This window comes from Oryctolagus cuniculus, chromosome 11 (genome assembly GCF_964237555.1).
Source record: "Oryctolagus cuniculus chromosome 11, mOryCun1.1, whole genome shotgun sequence".
NCBI lineage: Eukaryota > Metazoa > Chordata > Mammalia > Lagomorpha > Leporidae > Oryctolagus > Oryctolagus cuniculus.
In genome coordinates, this window is record NC_091442.1 from 120,154,353 (window position 1) to 120,165,703 (window position 11,351).

An 11,351-nucleotide genomic window follows, 5' to 3' on the forward strand; every position below is an offset into this window, starting at 1 on the left:
ACGACCTCGGGCTGGAATGCAGGGGTCAGCGGGGAGTCCTGCCTCCCGCGCTCAGCTGCGGGGCTTTGCGGGCACCTGCTCCACGCCAGACCCTGCATCCCTTCCCTGCACACTGCGCCTGCGCCAGGCGATTGCACACTGTGTGGTGGGCACGGCGATCCTTGCACCACGTGGAAGCCGAGAAGACGGCGCTGGGGGGCGGTGGGCGGGGCGTCAAGCCACCCGCCCATGAGCCCACAGCCGCAGGGGGGCCACAGGACCGCTAGATCCCAATCTGGGGTGGTTTTGAGCGGCCTCCCTGGGGAGGGAGGACAGACAAGTTTGGGACGTTCCCTTCTCAGCTCCAGGAAGTGTGTTCCAAGGAGGAGGTGGGCTCCAGGAGGGCAACGGACCTCCCTCGAATAACCCTCTCCCCCCAGCCCCACTCTGAGTCTCTGCTTTTCCAGGCCCAGAATGGAGGGGGCAATGAAACCCCTACCCCACCCGCTGTTCCCAGGGGTGCCCAGCCTCCATGTGTCAACCAGGATAACACCCCTAAGCTGCCCTGGGCCCCACTGCAGGGCTCCCTGGTGGCTGTGGCCCCCTGCCCGGGCACACAGCTTGGCCAGCTCACAGCCAGGCTGCCCATTCAGCCGCGCGCCTGGCATCCCTGGGCAGCAAGCAGCTTCCCCCGTGCCAGCCCTGCCCTCCCTTGAGTGGGAGGCTCGTCTCGGGGGTTCCCTGCGACACCACAGTGATGGGACAGGAGGACTGGGCACACAGGTGAAGCCCGAGTGTGGGCGGGTCCTGCGAGGTGCTTCTGTCACTGTCCCCAGTTAGCAGATGAAGAAGCTGAGGTTGTCCCTCAAGAAGACAGGAGCCATGGGACCGAGGTTTCTTTCTTTCTTTCTTTCTTTCTTTCTTTCTTTCTTTCTTTCTTTCTTTCTTTCTTTTTTTTTTAGGCTGATTTATTTGAAAGGCAGAGTGACAGAGAGAGAGACAGATCTTCCATCTGCTGGTTCACTCCCCAGTGGCTGCACTAAGCTGGGGCTGGGCCAGGCCAAAGCAGAGAGCCCAGAACTCCATCTGTGGGTAACAGGGGCCCAAACACTTGGGCCATCCCCTGCTGCTTTCTCAAGCACGTTAGCAGAGAGCTGGATCGGAAGTGGAGCAGCTGGGACTTGAACTGACGCCCACACGGGATGCCAGTGTCGCAGGTGGATGCCCGACCTGCTGTACCACAGCGCCGGCCCCCCAAGGTTCTTTGAAGAAAGCCACGTGGAGCCCCATGGCAGATGCCTGGCAGTCTGGCAGGGCCCACAGGAAGGAAGGACCCTCACCCAATTCCCAGGGCGCCCTGGGAGGCTCCTCATTGGTGACTCAGACCACAAACTTAGTATTTGCTGAGACTAAGGCTGGCATTGCCACGTAGCCTGTTAAGCCGCCTCCTGCGATGCCATTTGGATGGCAATTTGTGTCCCAGCTGCTCCACTTCTGATCCAGCTCCCTGCTAATGGCCTGGGAAAGCAGCAGAAGATGGCCCAAGTCCTTGGGCCCTTGCGCCCACATGGGAGACCCGGATGAAGCTCCTGGCTCCTGGCTTTGTCCTGGCTCAGCCCTGGCTGTGTGGCCAAATGGGAAGTGAGCCAGCGGATGGAAGATCTCTCTCTCTCTTCCTCTCTCTCTCCCTCTCTTTCTGGCTCTGGTGGCTGCAAAAATCCTGCATGGCCTCACCTACCCTGCTCTTCTTCACATCCATGGATGGCCCTGCGCTGCTGGGGTCCTGGGCGCGACACGGTCCTGCTGGGGGTAGGGAGACAGTGGACAGACACAGAAACCTTGTTCATCTCAACAAGCTCAGAGGCCATGTTCCCAGCAAAGCTCCCAGGAACCGCTCAGCACGGGGTGCTCAGTGAGTGCTGGCCGTGTCGCCTGGGCCCAGTGCCCAGCGCTGCAGCCCTGTACTGACTTGGGATGCCATCCATGGGCTGTGAGTCATGTCTGAGTGGCAGCTGGAGCCACACAATGAGGAGCCCTGCCTGGCTGTGTGCGCCAGGGTTCCAGCTCCTGCTGGGCGGTTCTGCCTGGGGGCAGTCAGCAGGTCTGGGGGGCGGGGTGCAGGGCGGGGCGCCGAGGGGAGTTGTTGAAGAGCTCTGTGGCAGCCACCAGGACTGAGCCAGGTTGTCCCTGGGCAGGAAGAAGGCTGGAGGCAGAACGAGCCTTGAGCTTCTCCCTGGCCTGGGCAGCTGGCGAGGGGGCGGTACCTTTCACAGAGGCAGGAAACACGGGAGAGGTGCCAGGTTCAAGGCAAAAACAGGAGCACTGGTTGGCCAGAGCCGCCGGAACACAAGGCCACAGGCCAGGAGCGGCAAGGTCAGGGGGCCGGCCGCCTGGTGCCTTCTGTCGCTCCCGACCTCCTCTGCTCACCATGCCTCAGGTTACTTTAGTGGCCACTGAAGACCCCATCGCCACACACGGTCACGCTCCACGGTGCTGGGGAGCGAGGCTGTGTCATCGGGGTCTGGGGCCGCGAGGGTCGGCCCCTACCAGCACGCGCAGAGTTCCGAACAGGCCGGGTTTGGAGCACGCCCCAGACATGCCGGCGGTGATGCTAGGCGTGTATGTGTGAACTCAGAGAGTTTGGCTGGGGCTGTGGGTTCCGGTGTGCAGGTAAAGACGAGGTCACCGGAAACAGGGGAGGAAGAGCGGAGCCAAAGACAATCGTGGAGGGAGGAGAAGGACCCAGGGCCCGGGGCCCCAACATAGAAAGGGCAGGAACAGGGGACCGGCCTTTTGGTATAGTAGGCTAAGCATCTGCCTGTGGCGCCAGCATCTCCTATGGGCGCTGGTTTGTGTCTGGGCTGCTTTTCATCCGGTCCAGCTCTCTGCTGTGGCCTGAGAAAGCAGCAGAAGATGGCCCAAGTGCCTGGGCCCCTGCACTTGCCTGGCAGACCCAGATGGAGTTCCAGACTCCTGGCTTCGAGTCAGCTCAGCTCTGGCTGCCGCGGCCATCTGGAAAGTGAACCAGCAGATGGAAGATCTCGCTCTGCGTCCCTCCTTCTCTCTGTAACTCTACCTTTCAAATAAATAAGTGAAATCTTGAAAGAGAGAGAGAGGAAGGAAGGAAGACAGAAAGACAGAAAGACAGAAAGAAAGAAAGAAAGAGCGGGCAGTGGGGCAGGAGGAGACCTGGGACGAGGGCGGAGTCACAGAGGGACCCCAGGAGGGGAGGAGAGGCCTCTCTAGGGGGCCGGGCCTCCCCCTTCCCTCTCAAGTCTTCCAGGGAGGTGGACAACCAGGGGCCCCCCAGGGGCCTGGTTCAGGTTCAGTTCTCCACAAGCGGGTGTGCGGTTCTGTCCTGCTCCCTCTCTGGGGGAAACAAAAGCTCCATGGGCCCTCTGATGGCGGGCGGCTCACGCCTTCCCCGCCAATGGTTCTCAGCCAACATGAAACACCCAGATGGACACTTCTGCTTGGAAGGTAAGAAAATGAAAATAAAATCTGGAGCCAGCCTGTGAGCCCTGTGACTCTGGCCTTTAAGCTGCTGTCAGCCGAGTGAGTGATGCTTCCCAGATGGAGCCCGCGGGCCAGCTGGCCCCCACCAAGGGCCTCTCGCCGCACAGCCTCCATCCCGCCCACGGCAGCCGTCACTGTGGCCTCGCTTCCTGCCAACGGGGGACCCCAGGGGTAAGCCCTGCTGCTGCCTTTTCTTTGAAAGTGCTTCCCCCATCTCCAGACACCCACATGTCTGCCCCCGCCGCCTGCCCGGCTCTCGGTGCTTCCGGGCTGTGCACTTTCTGCTGCTTGGACAAGCACAGCCCTGGCGAGGAACCCCGGGGCTTGCCCTGCCTTGGAGCTGCTGGCCCGGGACCCCCATTCCTGGCTGCTGTCACACACAGATGGAATGGATGGATGGCTGCCTTCAGGTCTCTCCTAGTCTGATGCTGGAACACATCAGTGAGACCCCATTTGAGAACCCAGGGAATTCAAAAGTGGAAGCGAGAGACGCCTCTCCTGGGAAGACGGAGTGGGCGCACTTTTCCTGACTCTCCACACCAAGGGCAAAAATCCTTGGACATCAAAGGCCAAGCAAAGGGCAGCTGTCTCTGAAATGTGGAGGGCAGGAGCTGATGGGGGCCTGGGGACCCCAGGAACCACAGGGGCTGTCTCCTGGGCGCTTGCTTTGCTCGTGTGTCGGAGCCTTGGAGAAGCCGGCACACGCCAATGTGCCAAGACCAGAAAGGCCCAGCAAGAGCCCGCCTCTCGCCCGGGCCAGGAACAGGCAGGCTTGCCGGACAGAGCAGCTTTAGAAAACCCTTGTCCTGGAGAGGCGCCGCTCACACCCACGCCGGCAGTCACGAGGGCCCGCCCCACCCCCTCCCAGGCCGTGCCAGGCAAGGCACCGTGGGCAGCCAGCAAGGCCCCCAGCCGAGGGGCCATGAAGGGGCATGGGCAGCCTGGACTCCCTGCCTCCGCTTTGGGGTGCTGCCCCAGGCTGCCCTGCCCCCACCCTGTGGCTCCGGGGGCGTTTCTGTCCCCCACTACCAGGCAGGCATCCGGTATCCGTGAGGCTCCTGGGGAGCTGGGACTCCGCCCGCCTGCCGTGACCAGGAGTGGCCCAGCTCAGGTGTTGGTGAGGCTGAGTGACGGTCTTGGACTTCACCTCCCTGCCAGAGCAGGGTCAGAGGGAGCAGCTGGCGCCCAGCATTTGAACGCGATCCAGCACCTCATCCGGCACGCGAGAGGGTCCAGGTTTCCCTGGAGAATCATTCTTCAGAACACGAGCCAGAAAGATTGCACACTGGGTACGGAGAAACAAGGAAGGCCACAGACGCCAACCCCAGACCACCACGATTCCGGATGACCTGCTGCAGAGTTCAAAGCCGCTCGGCGGAAAGCGCTTCAAGGAACAAACGGCGGGTCTGCTGAACACAAGCGGAAGACGGAGCCTCATCAGAGGTGGAGGATGTGCAAGGGGGCGATCACGGGCAGCAGCCGCAGACGCAGCCGCATACGCCACCCGGGAACAGCTGTGCGCCCACGTGGCAGGGCCTCGGAACCTGGGAGACCTCAACAAAGGGCCTCCTGTTTGCGACAGGGAGTCCTGGACGGGGAGAAGGAGGGTGGAGCCGAAATCCTACGAGCAGCTTCCCGGATTTGGCAGGAGACCCGTGCTTTGCAACCCTCAGCCGTGGAAACCCAGAGAAACTCACGCTAGACGCAGCATGGTCAAACTTCCGAAAGCTAAAGACAGAAAAATGGCAGAAATTAAAACAAAACGAAGGCAATTGAAGGCAGCAAGAGAGACACTGGCGTTGGGTGCAGCAAGCTAATGCACAGCCTTCGATGCTGGCATCCTGTATGGCACCCTGTGTGGGCTGCTCCACTTCCCATCCAGCTCCCTCCTAATGCACCTGGCAACCCAGTGGAGGATGGGCTGCGTGTTTGGACCTCTGCACCCACGTGGGAGACCTGGATGGAGCTCCTGGCTCCTGATTGGCCCAGCTCTGGCTATTGTGGACATTTAGGGAGTGAACCTGTGGCTGGAAGATATCTCGCTCTGTCTCTCCCTCTTTCTTTCAGTCTCTGTGTGTGTGTGTGTGTGTGTGTGTGTGTGTGTCTGTAATTCTGCCTTTCAAATAAATAAAATAAACCTTAAAAAGAAAGAAACCTGCAAGAGAGAAATACTGCTTTATTGTCTGGGCCAATGACGCAGAATATAGACAATTACTTTCTTTTTTAAAAAAATTTTTATTTTATTTATTTGAAAGTCAGAGTTACAGAGGGAGGTAGAGACAGAGAGGTCTTCCATCTGCTGATTCACTCCCCAGATGGCTGCAACAGCCGGAGCTGAGCCGACCCAAAGCCAGGAGCCAGGAGCTTCTTCCGGGTCTCCCACGTGGGTGCAGGGGCCCAAGGACTACTGCCTTCCCAGGCCAGAGCAGAGAGCTGGATCGGAAGAGGAGCAGCTGGGACTTGAACCAGTGCCCATATGGGATGCCGGTGCTTCAGGTCAGGGCTTCAACCCTCTGCACCACAGTGCCGGCCCCTATAGCCGATCCCTCATCCGAGCCACAGGGGTCAGAGGAGAGTGGCTGAGGTCAGAGGAGAGGTCACAGGACTGTAAGGACCAAAGGACCGTCCCAGAGAGTACAGCCTGAAGAGAAGCCAAGACGCTCACGTGACAACAGAGAGGACGTGTGACCACTTAGAAAAAATGGTTAAAAGATGTTCTCTCAATAGAGCGGAACAAGGAATCGGGAACATGAAGGAAGTAAGCGAAGTAGGAGCAAACCCAGTAGGTCTCCCTTCTTCTTTTGAGTTTTCCAAATTACATTTGGCAGTTGAAACAAAAATCATAACATGTGGTTCCATGCATGGGTGGAGGGAAACCCAGGGTCTTCAGAAAGTTCACGGAAAAAGGGATGAGGAGATAAAGATTCACACGATAACCCTGGCTTCTCCACACGCCCCCCATCAGGTGCAGACCCTCTGGTGAACAGGACACCAGCCGTCTAGTCCACCCGGTGCTCGCTCCGCTCGGAGTCTAACCGAGGCGACACAACCTTATCACACGGAGAGCCCAAGAGAGACGGCTGCCTCCTAAAGATTGGGGTGTGTGTGTGTGTGTGTGTGTGCGCGTTTGAGATTAGGAAGCAAAAGTCAGAAGGAGCCAAATTCGGACTGTGAGGTGGATGCCTAATAATTTCCCATCGAAACTTCGCTCCTCCCCTCCCCTCCCCTCCCTTTCCCCTTCCCTCCGTCTCTCCTCCCCTCCTCTCCCCTCCCCCTCCTCCCCTCCCCTCCCTCTCTCCTCCCCTCCCTTTCCCCTTCCCTCCTCTCTCCTCCCCTCCTCTCCCCTCCCCCTCCTCCCCTCCCCTCCCCTCCCTCTCTCTTCCCCTCCCCCTCCTCCCCTCCCTTTCCCCTTCCCTCCGTCTCTCCTCCCCTCCTCTCCCCTCCCCCTCCTCCCCTCCCCTCCCTCTCTCCTCCCCTCCCCCTCCTCCCCTCCCCTCCCCTCCCTCTCTCCTCCCCTCCCTTTCCCCTTCCCTCCCTCTCTCCTCCCCTCCCCTCCCCTCCCCCTCTCCTCTCCTGTTTGGTGAGAGATCCCGCAGAGTGAGGCTCTCCTGGATGTTTTTCTGCAAATCTTTAGCCAGCTTTCTCAAACCCCTCTAGTAGGCAGATACCATCATTCTTTGACCTTCCTGAAAGTCAACAAGCAAAATACCTGGAGCACCTCCCTCCCCCTGCACTGCTGCCTGACCTTTGCTCTCGACTGGCCGCACCTGCTTGCCTGGCCCCCTCCCACCTCTCGGTAGCCATTGCTGTGATGTGTTGTGTCTTCAGATTGTGCTGAGAAAGCCGGGTTTCATCTCCTGTTACAGCATGGTGTAAGCCATGGTAAACATTGCATAAACATTGGTTTTTAAATTTTGTGTTCGTTTATTGACTTTATTTGAAAGGGGGAGAGAGAGAGACGGACATCTTCCATCTGCTGGCTCACTCCGCAGTTGCCGCCACTGCGGGGACTGGGCAGGCTGCAGGCAGGAGCCAGGCTTCCTTGTGGTGGCAGGAACCCAGCCCTTAGAGCCATCACCTGCTGCCCCCAGGTGTGCAGCAGCAGGAGTTGGCATCGGGACCGCGGCTGGGACTTGAGCCCAGGCGCTGTGATGTGGGAAGCAGGTGTGTTCACTGCTAGGCCAAAGCCCACCCCGTTACAGTTCTTTGCAGAAATGCTTCAGGGTCTTGACCCGACTTGTCCGAAGTTCCCGTTGAGAGCTCGGCTGCTGCCGCAGGCCGATCTGAACACAGCTGTTTCGTCGTGGGACGCTTGCGCAGTGCGGATTTCTCGGCTGAACCAGCTGGGATGTGGCCATTGTTCATCTTCAGTCTTCTTCAGTTACAGCACAGACAGGATGGATATCGTCCCCAGAGACTATTGCCTGGCCTTGGGAGTGAACCTGTGGCTGGAAGATATCTCGCTCGCTCTCTCCCTCTCTCTTTCAGTCTCTCTCTCTCTCTCTCTCTCTCTCTCTCTGTGTGTGTGTGTGTGTGTGTGTGTCTGTAACTCTGCCTTTCAAATAAATAAAATAAACCTTAAAAAGGGAAACGTGATACCGCCCGGCAAACCGCTGGCTTCTTCAGGCATTGTCCTCTTAAGCTTTTCTTAATGAGTTGGTTTTTACTGAAGCTTCACCAAAAACTGATGTTTATTCTTGCTTCAATTTTAGTGGGGAGCCGGCACTATGATGTAGAGGGTAAAGCTGCTGCCTGCAGGGCCGGCATCCCATATGGGCGCCGGTTCGAGACCCAGCTGCTCCATTTCCGATCCCGCTCTCTGCTGTGGCCTGGGAAGGTAGTAGAAGATGGCCCAAGTCCTTGGACCCCTGCACCCACGTGGGAGACCCAGAAGAAGCTCCTGGCTCCTGGCTTCGGATTGGCTCAGCTCTGGCCATTGTGGCCACTGCGGCCATTCAGGGAGTGAACTAGCAGATGGAAGATCTCTCTCTGTCTGTCTCTCCTTCTCTCTGTGTAACTCTGACTTTCAAGTAAACAAATAAATCTTTTAAAAAGAAAATTGTAGTGGGATCCAAGTTGCTCAGAACCATGGGAGCGCTTCTCAAACTGATGTGTTATCCTTTTTAGTGCCCCAGCTGGACTCTGTTCTGACGTTTTAAAACAAGTCAGTATGAACTGATTTCACTGCAAACACGTCAAATCCATCATAGTTCTTCTTTATAATATGCATTTTCCATAAACTTTTCTAAGATTCTTTGTATATTTTTAAAGATTTATTTGTTTACTTACTTGAAAGAGAGAGAGAGAGAGAGAGAGAGAGAGAGAGAGAGAGAGAGATCTTACATCTGTAGGTTCACTTTCCAAATGGCCACAATGGCTAGGGCTAGTCCAAGCTGAAGCGAGGAGCCAGGGACTCCATCTGGGTCTCCCAAGGGGGTGGCAGGAATGCAAACCCTCAAGACATCATCCACTGCTTCTCAGGTGCACTATCAGGGAGCTGGATCACACAAGGAGTGGCCAGGCCCCCTGCTGGCATCTGACACGGGACACAGGTGTCCAAGCAGCAGCCCGACCCTCTGCACAGCAACGCCAGCATCTGCTTCCTCGTGTTTCTATTTATTGACCAGCAATCAGGGTTTATGATTGGTTATATGATTAAGGAGAGGGCAGGAGAGTGGAGGCCCCGGTTCTGCAGCGTGTGTGGGTGGACAATGTGAACCCCGGCCCTAGGGCTTTCCTGAAGCACCTGCATTCTTGTCGGGAGCCAGAAGCAGGGACAGCGTGAGGTCAGAGGCATGGATGGCCACTGGAGCAGCTGTCTCCCAGGCCCCTCAGGGCAACCCACACGAGCAATAGGCTGCACACAAACCGCGGACGGTGGCTTGCAGCCACGGCACACCAGCCCGTGTCTTTATTTAAAGATTTATTTGTTTGAAAGGCAGCGTGGCAGAGAGGGATGGAGAAACAGAGACAGAGAGATCTTCCATCACTGGTTCACTCCCCAAATAGCTGCAACAGCCAGGTCTGGACCAGGCCAAAGCCAGGAGCCCAGAACTCCATCCAGGTCTCCTACGTGACTTGAACCATCTTCTGCTGCCTTCCCAGGCACGTTGGCAGGGAGCTGGATTGGAAGTGGAGTGGCTGGGACTCATACCGGCACACCACTATGGTGTGGAATGCCAGCACTGTGAGCAGTGGCTTAACCCAATTCCAGCCCTATTCCTTGTATGTAAACATTGTATTATAAATGGGAAGAGATAAAAAAGCATCTGAAAGAAGATAATTTTTTGAAAGACGTAGTTATTTATTTGAAAGGCCGCGTTACAGAGAGAGAGAGGGAGAGACAGAGAGAGAGAGATCCTCCATCTGCTGGTTCACTCCCCAAATGGTTGTAATGGCCAAGGCTGGGCCAGGCCGAAGCTAAGAGCCGGGAGCTTCTTCTGGGTCTCCCACATGGGTGCAGGGGTCCAAGGACCAGGGCCATCTTGGCTGCTTTCCCAGGCCATTAGCAGGGAGCTGGATTGGATGCGAGGAGCTGGGACTCACGGGATGACTTTTAGAAATTAGAAATCTGTGTGGGCCGGTGCCGCGGCTCACTAGGCTAATCCTCTGCCTTGCAGCGCCGGCACACCGGGTTCTAGTCCCGGTTGGGGCGCCGGATTCTGTCCCGGTTGCCCCTCTTCCAGGCCAGCCCTGTGCTGTGGCCAGGGAGTGCAGTGGAGGATGGCCTGAGTGCTTGGGCCCTGCACCCCATGGGAGACCAGGAGAAGCACCTGGCTCCTGGCTCCTGCCATCAGATCAGCACGGTGCGCCGGCCGCAGCGCGCCAGCCGCGGCGGCCATTGGAGGGTGAACCAACGGCAAAGGAAGACCTTTCTCTCTGTCTTTCTCTCTCACTGTCCACTCTGCCTGTCAAAAAAATAAATAAATAATCTGTGTGAGGGATCATCGACAAGTTCGTGGAAATGCCTATTACAGAAAAACCGTTCATGGGTTTCAAAACCTTTTGCACCAAAACAAAGTTGCCTTTGGGTTTCATCTTCCTGAAGTATACAGACTTTCATCCTAGACTGATGGGGCCACTCCAGTCCTTGTCCTCTGTGTTCTGCTCCTAGGAGGGGTCAGTTGGCAAAACGTGTCTGTGTGTCTCTCCTGGCCCGGGCTGTGAGCTGGCTGCCGCGGGGCCAGACCCCCTGCAGCCCCTGTGGACCGTTAAGATAGTGAGCAGAAAGCATCAAGGGAAACATGTCTCGAAGTGGTCTCACATTCTGTTCGCAAGGCAAGGAAATCTACAATCCGGGAGTCTTTCCTTTCAAAATTGCCAAAATAGGGGCCAGCATTGTGGTGCAGGGGGGTTGAGCCACTGCCTGCGATGCCGGCGTCCCACACAGGTGCCAGTTCAAGTCCTGGCTGCTCCACTTCCAATCCAGCTCCCTGCTAATGTGCCTGGGAAAACAGTGCAGGGTGACCCAAGCGCTTGGGCCCTGCCACCCACGTGGGAGACTCAGATGGAGCTCCAGGCTCCTGGTTTCAGCCCAGCCCAGCCCTGGCCATTGTGGGCATTTGGGGAGTGAACCAGTGGATGGAAGCTCGCTCTCTCTCTCTCTCTCTGCCTTTCAAATCAATAGATAAATCTTTACAGGAAATTACCAAGCCGAAAGGCAGACACCCCTGGAAGACTCAGGCTTCGGCAGGCGAGAAGCTGCTCCCGGGGCGCCGGCTGCTTCCCAAGCCCAGGGCGTAGGTGAGCATCACAGGCCGCGGCACAGGGCAGCTGCTGGGTGCAGGCAGCAAAGCCCCGCGTGGAGGCCGGCGGGGCCCGCAGGCTGAGAAGTGCTGGGTCCTTCCAGAGTGAGG

The 11,351-nt window shown here is 57.5% G+C and overlaps 1 non-coding gene across 1 annotated transcript; it reads right to left on the minus strand.

Annotated features, from left to right (window-relative positions):
- Positions 1 to 9,308: 9,308 nt before the first annotated feature.
- On the minus strand, positions 9,309 to 9,440 carry LOC127489314 (small nucleolar RNA SNORA70). Its single transcript, XR_007917268.1, has one exon. It is a non-coding gene; the product is annotated as a small nucleolar RNA SNORA70 (small nucleolar RNA).
- Between the last annotated feature and the right edge of the window lie 1,911 nt (positions 9,441 to 11,351).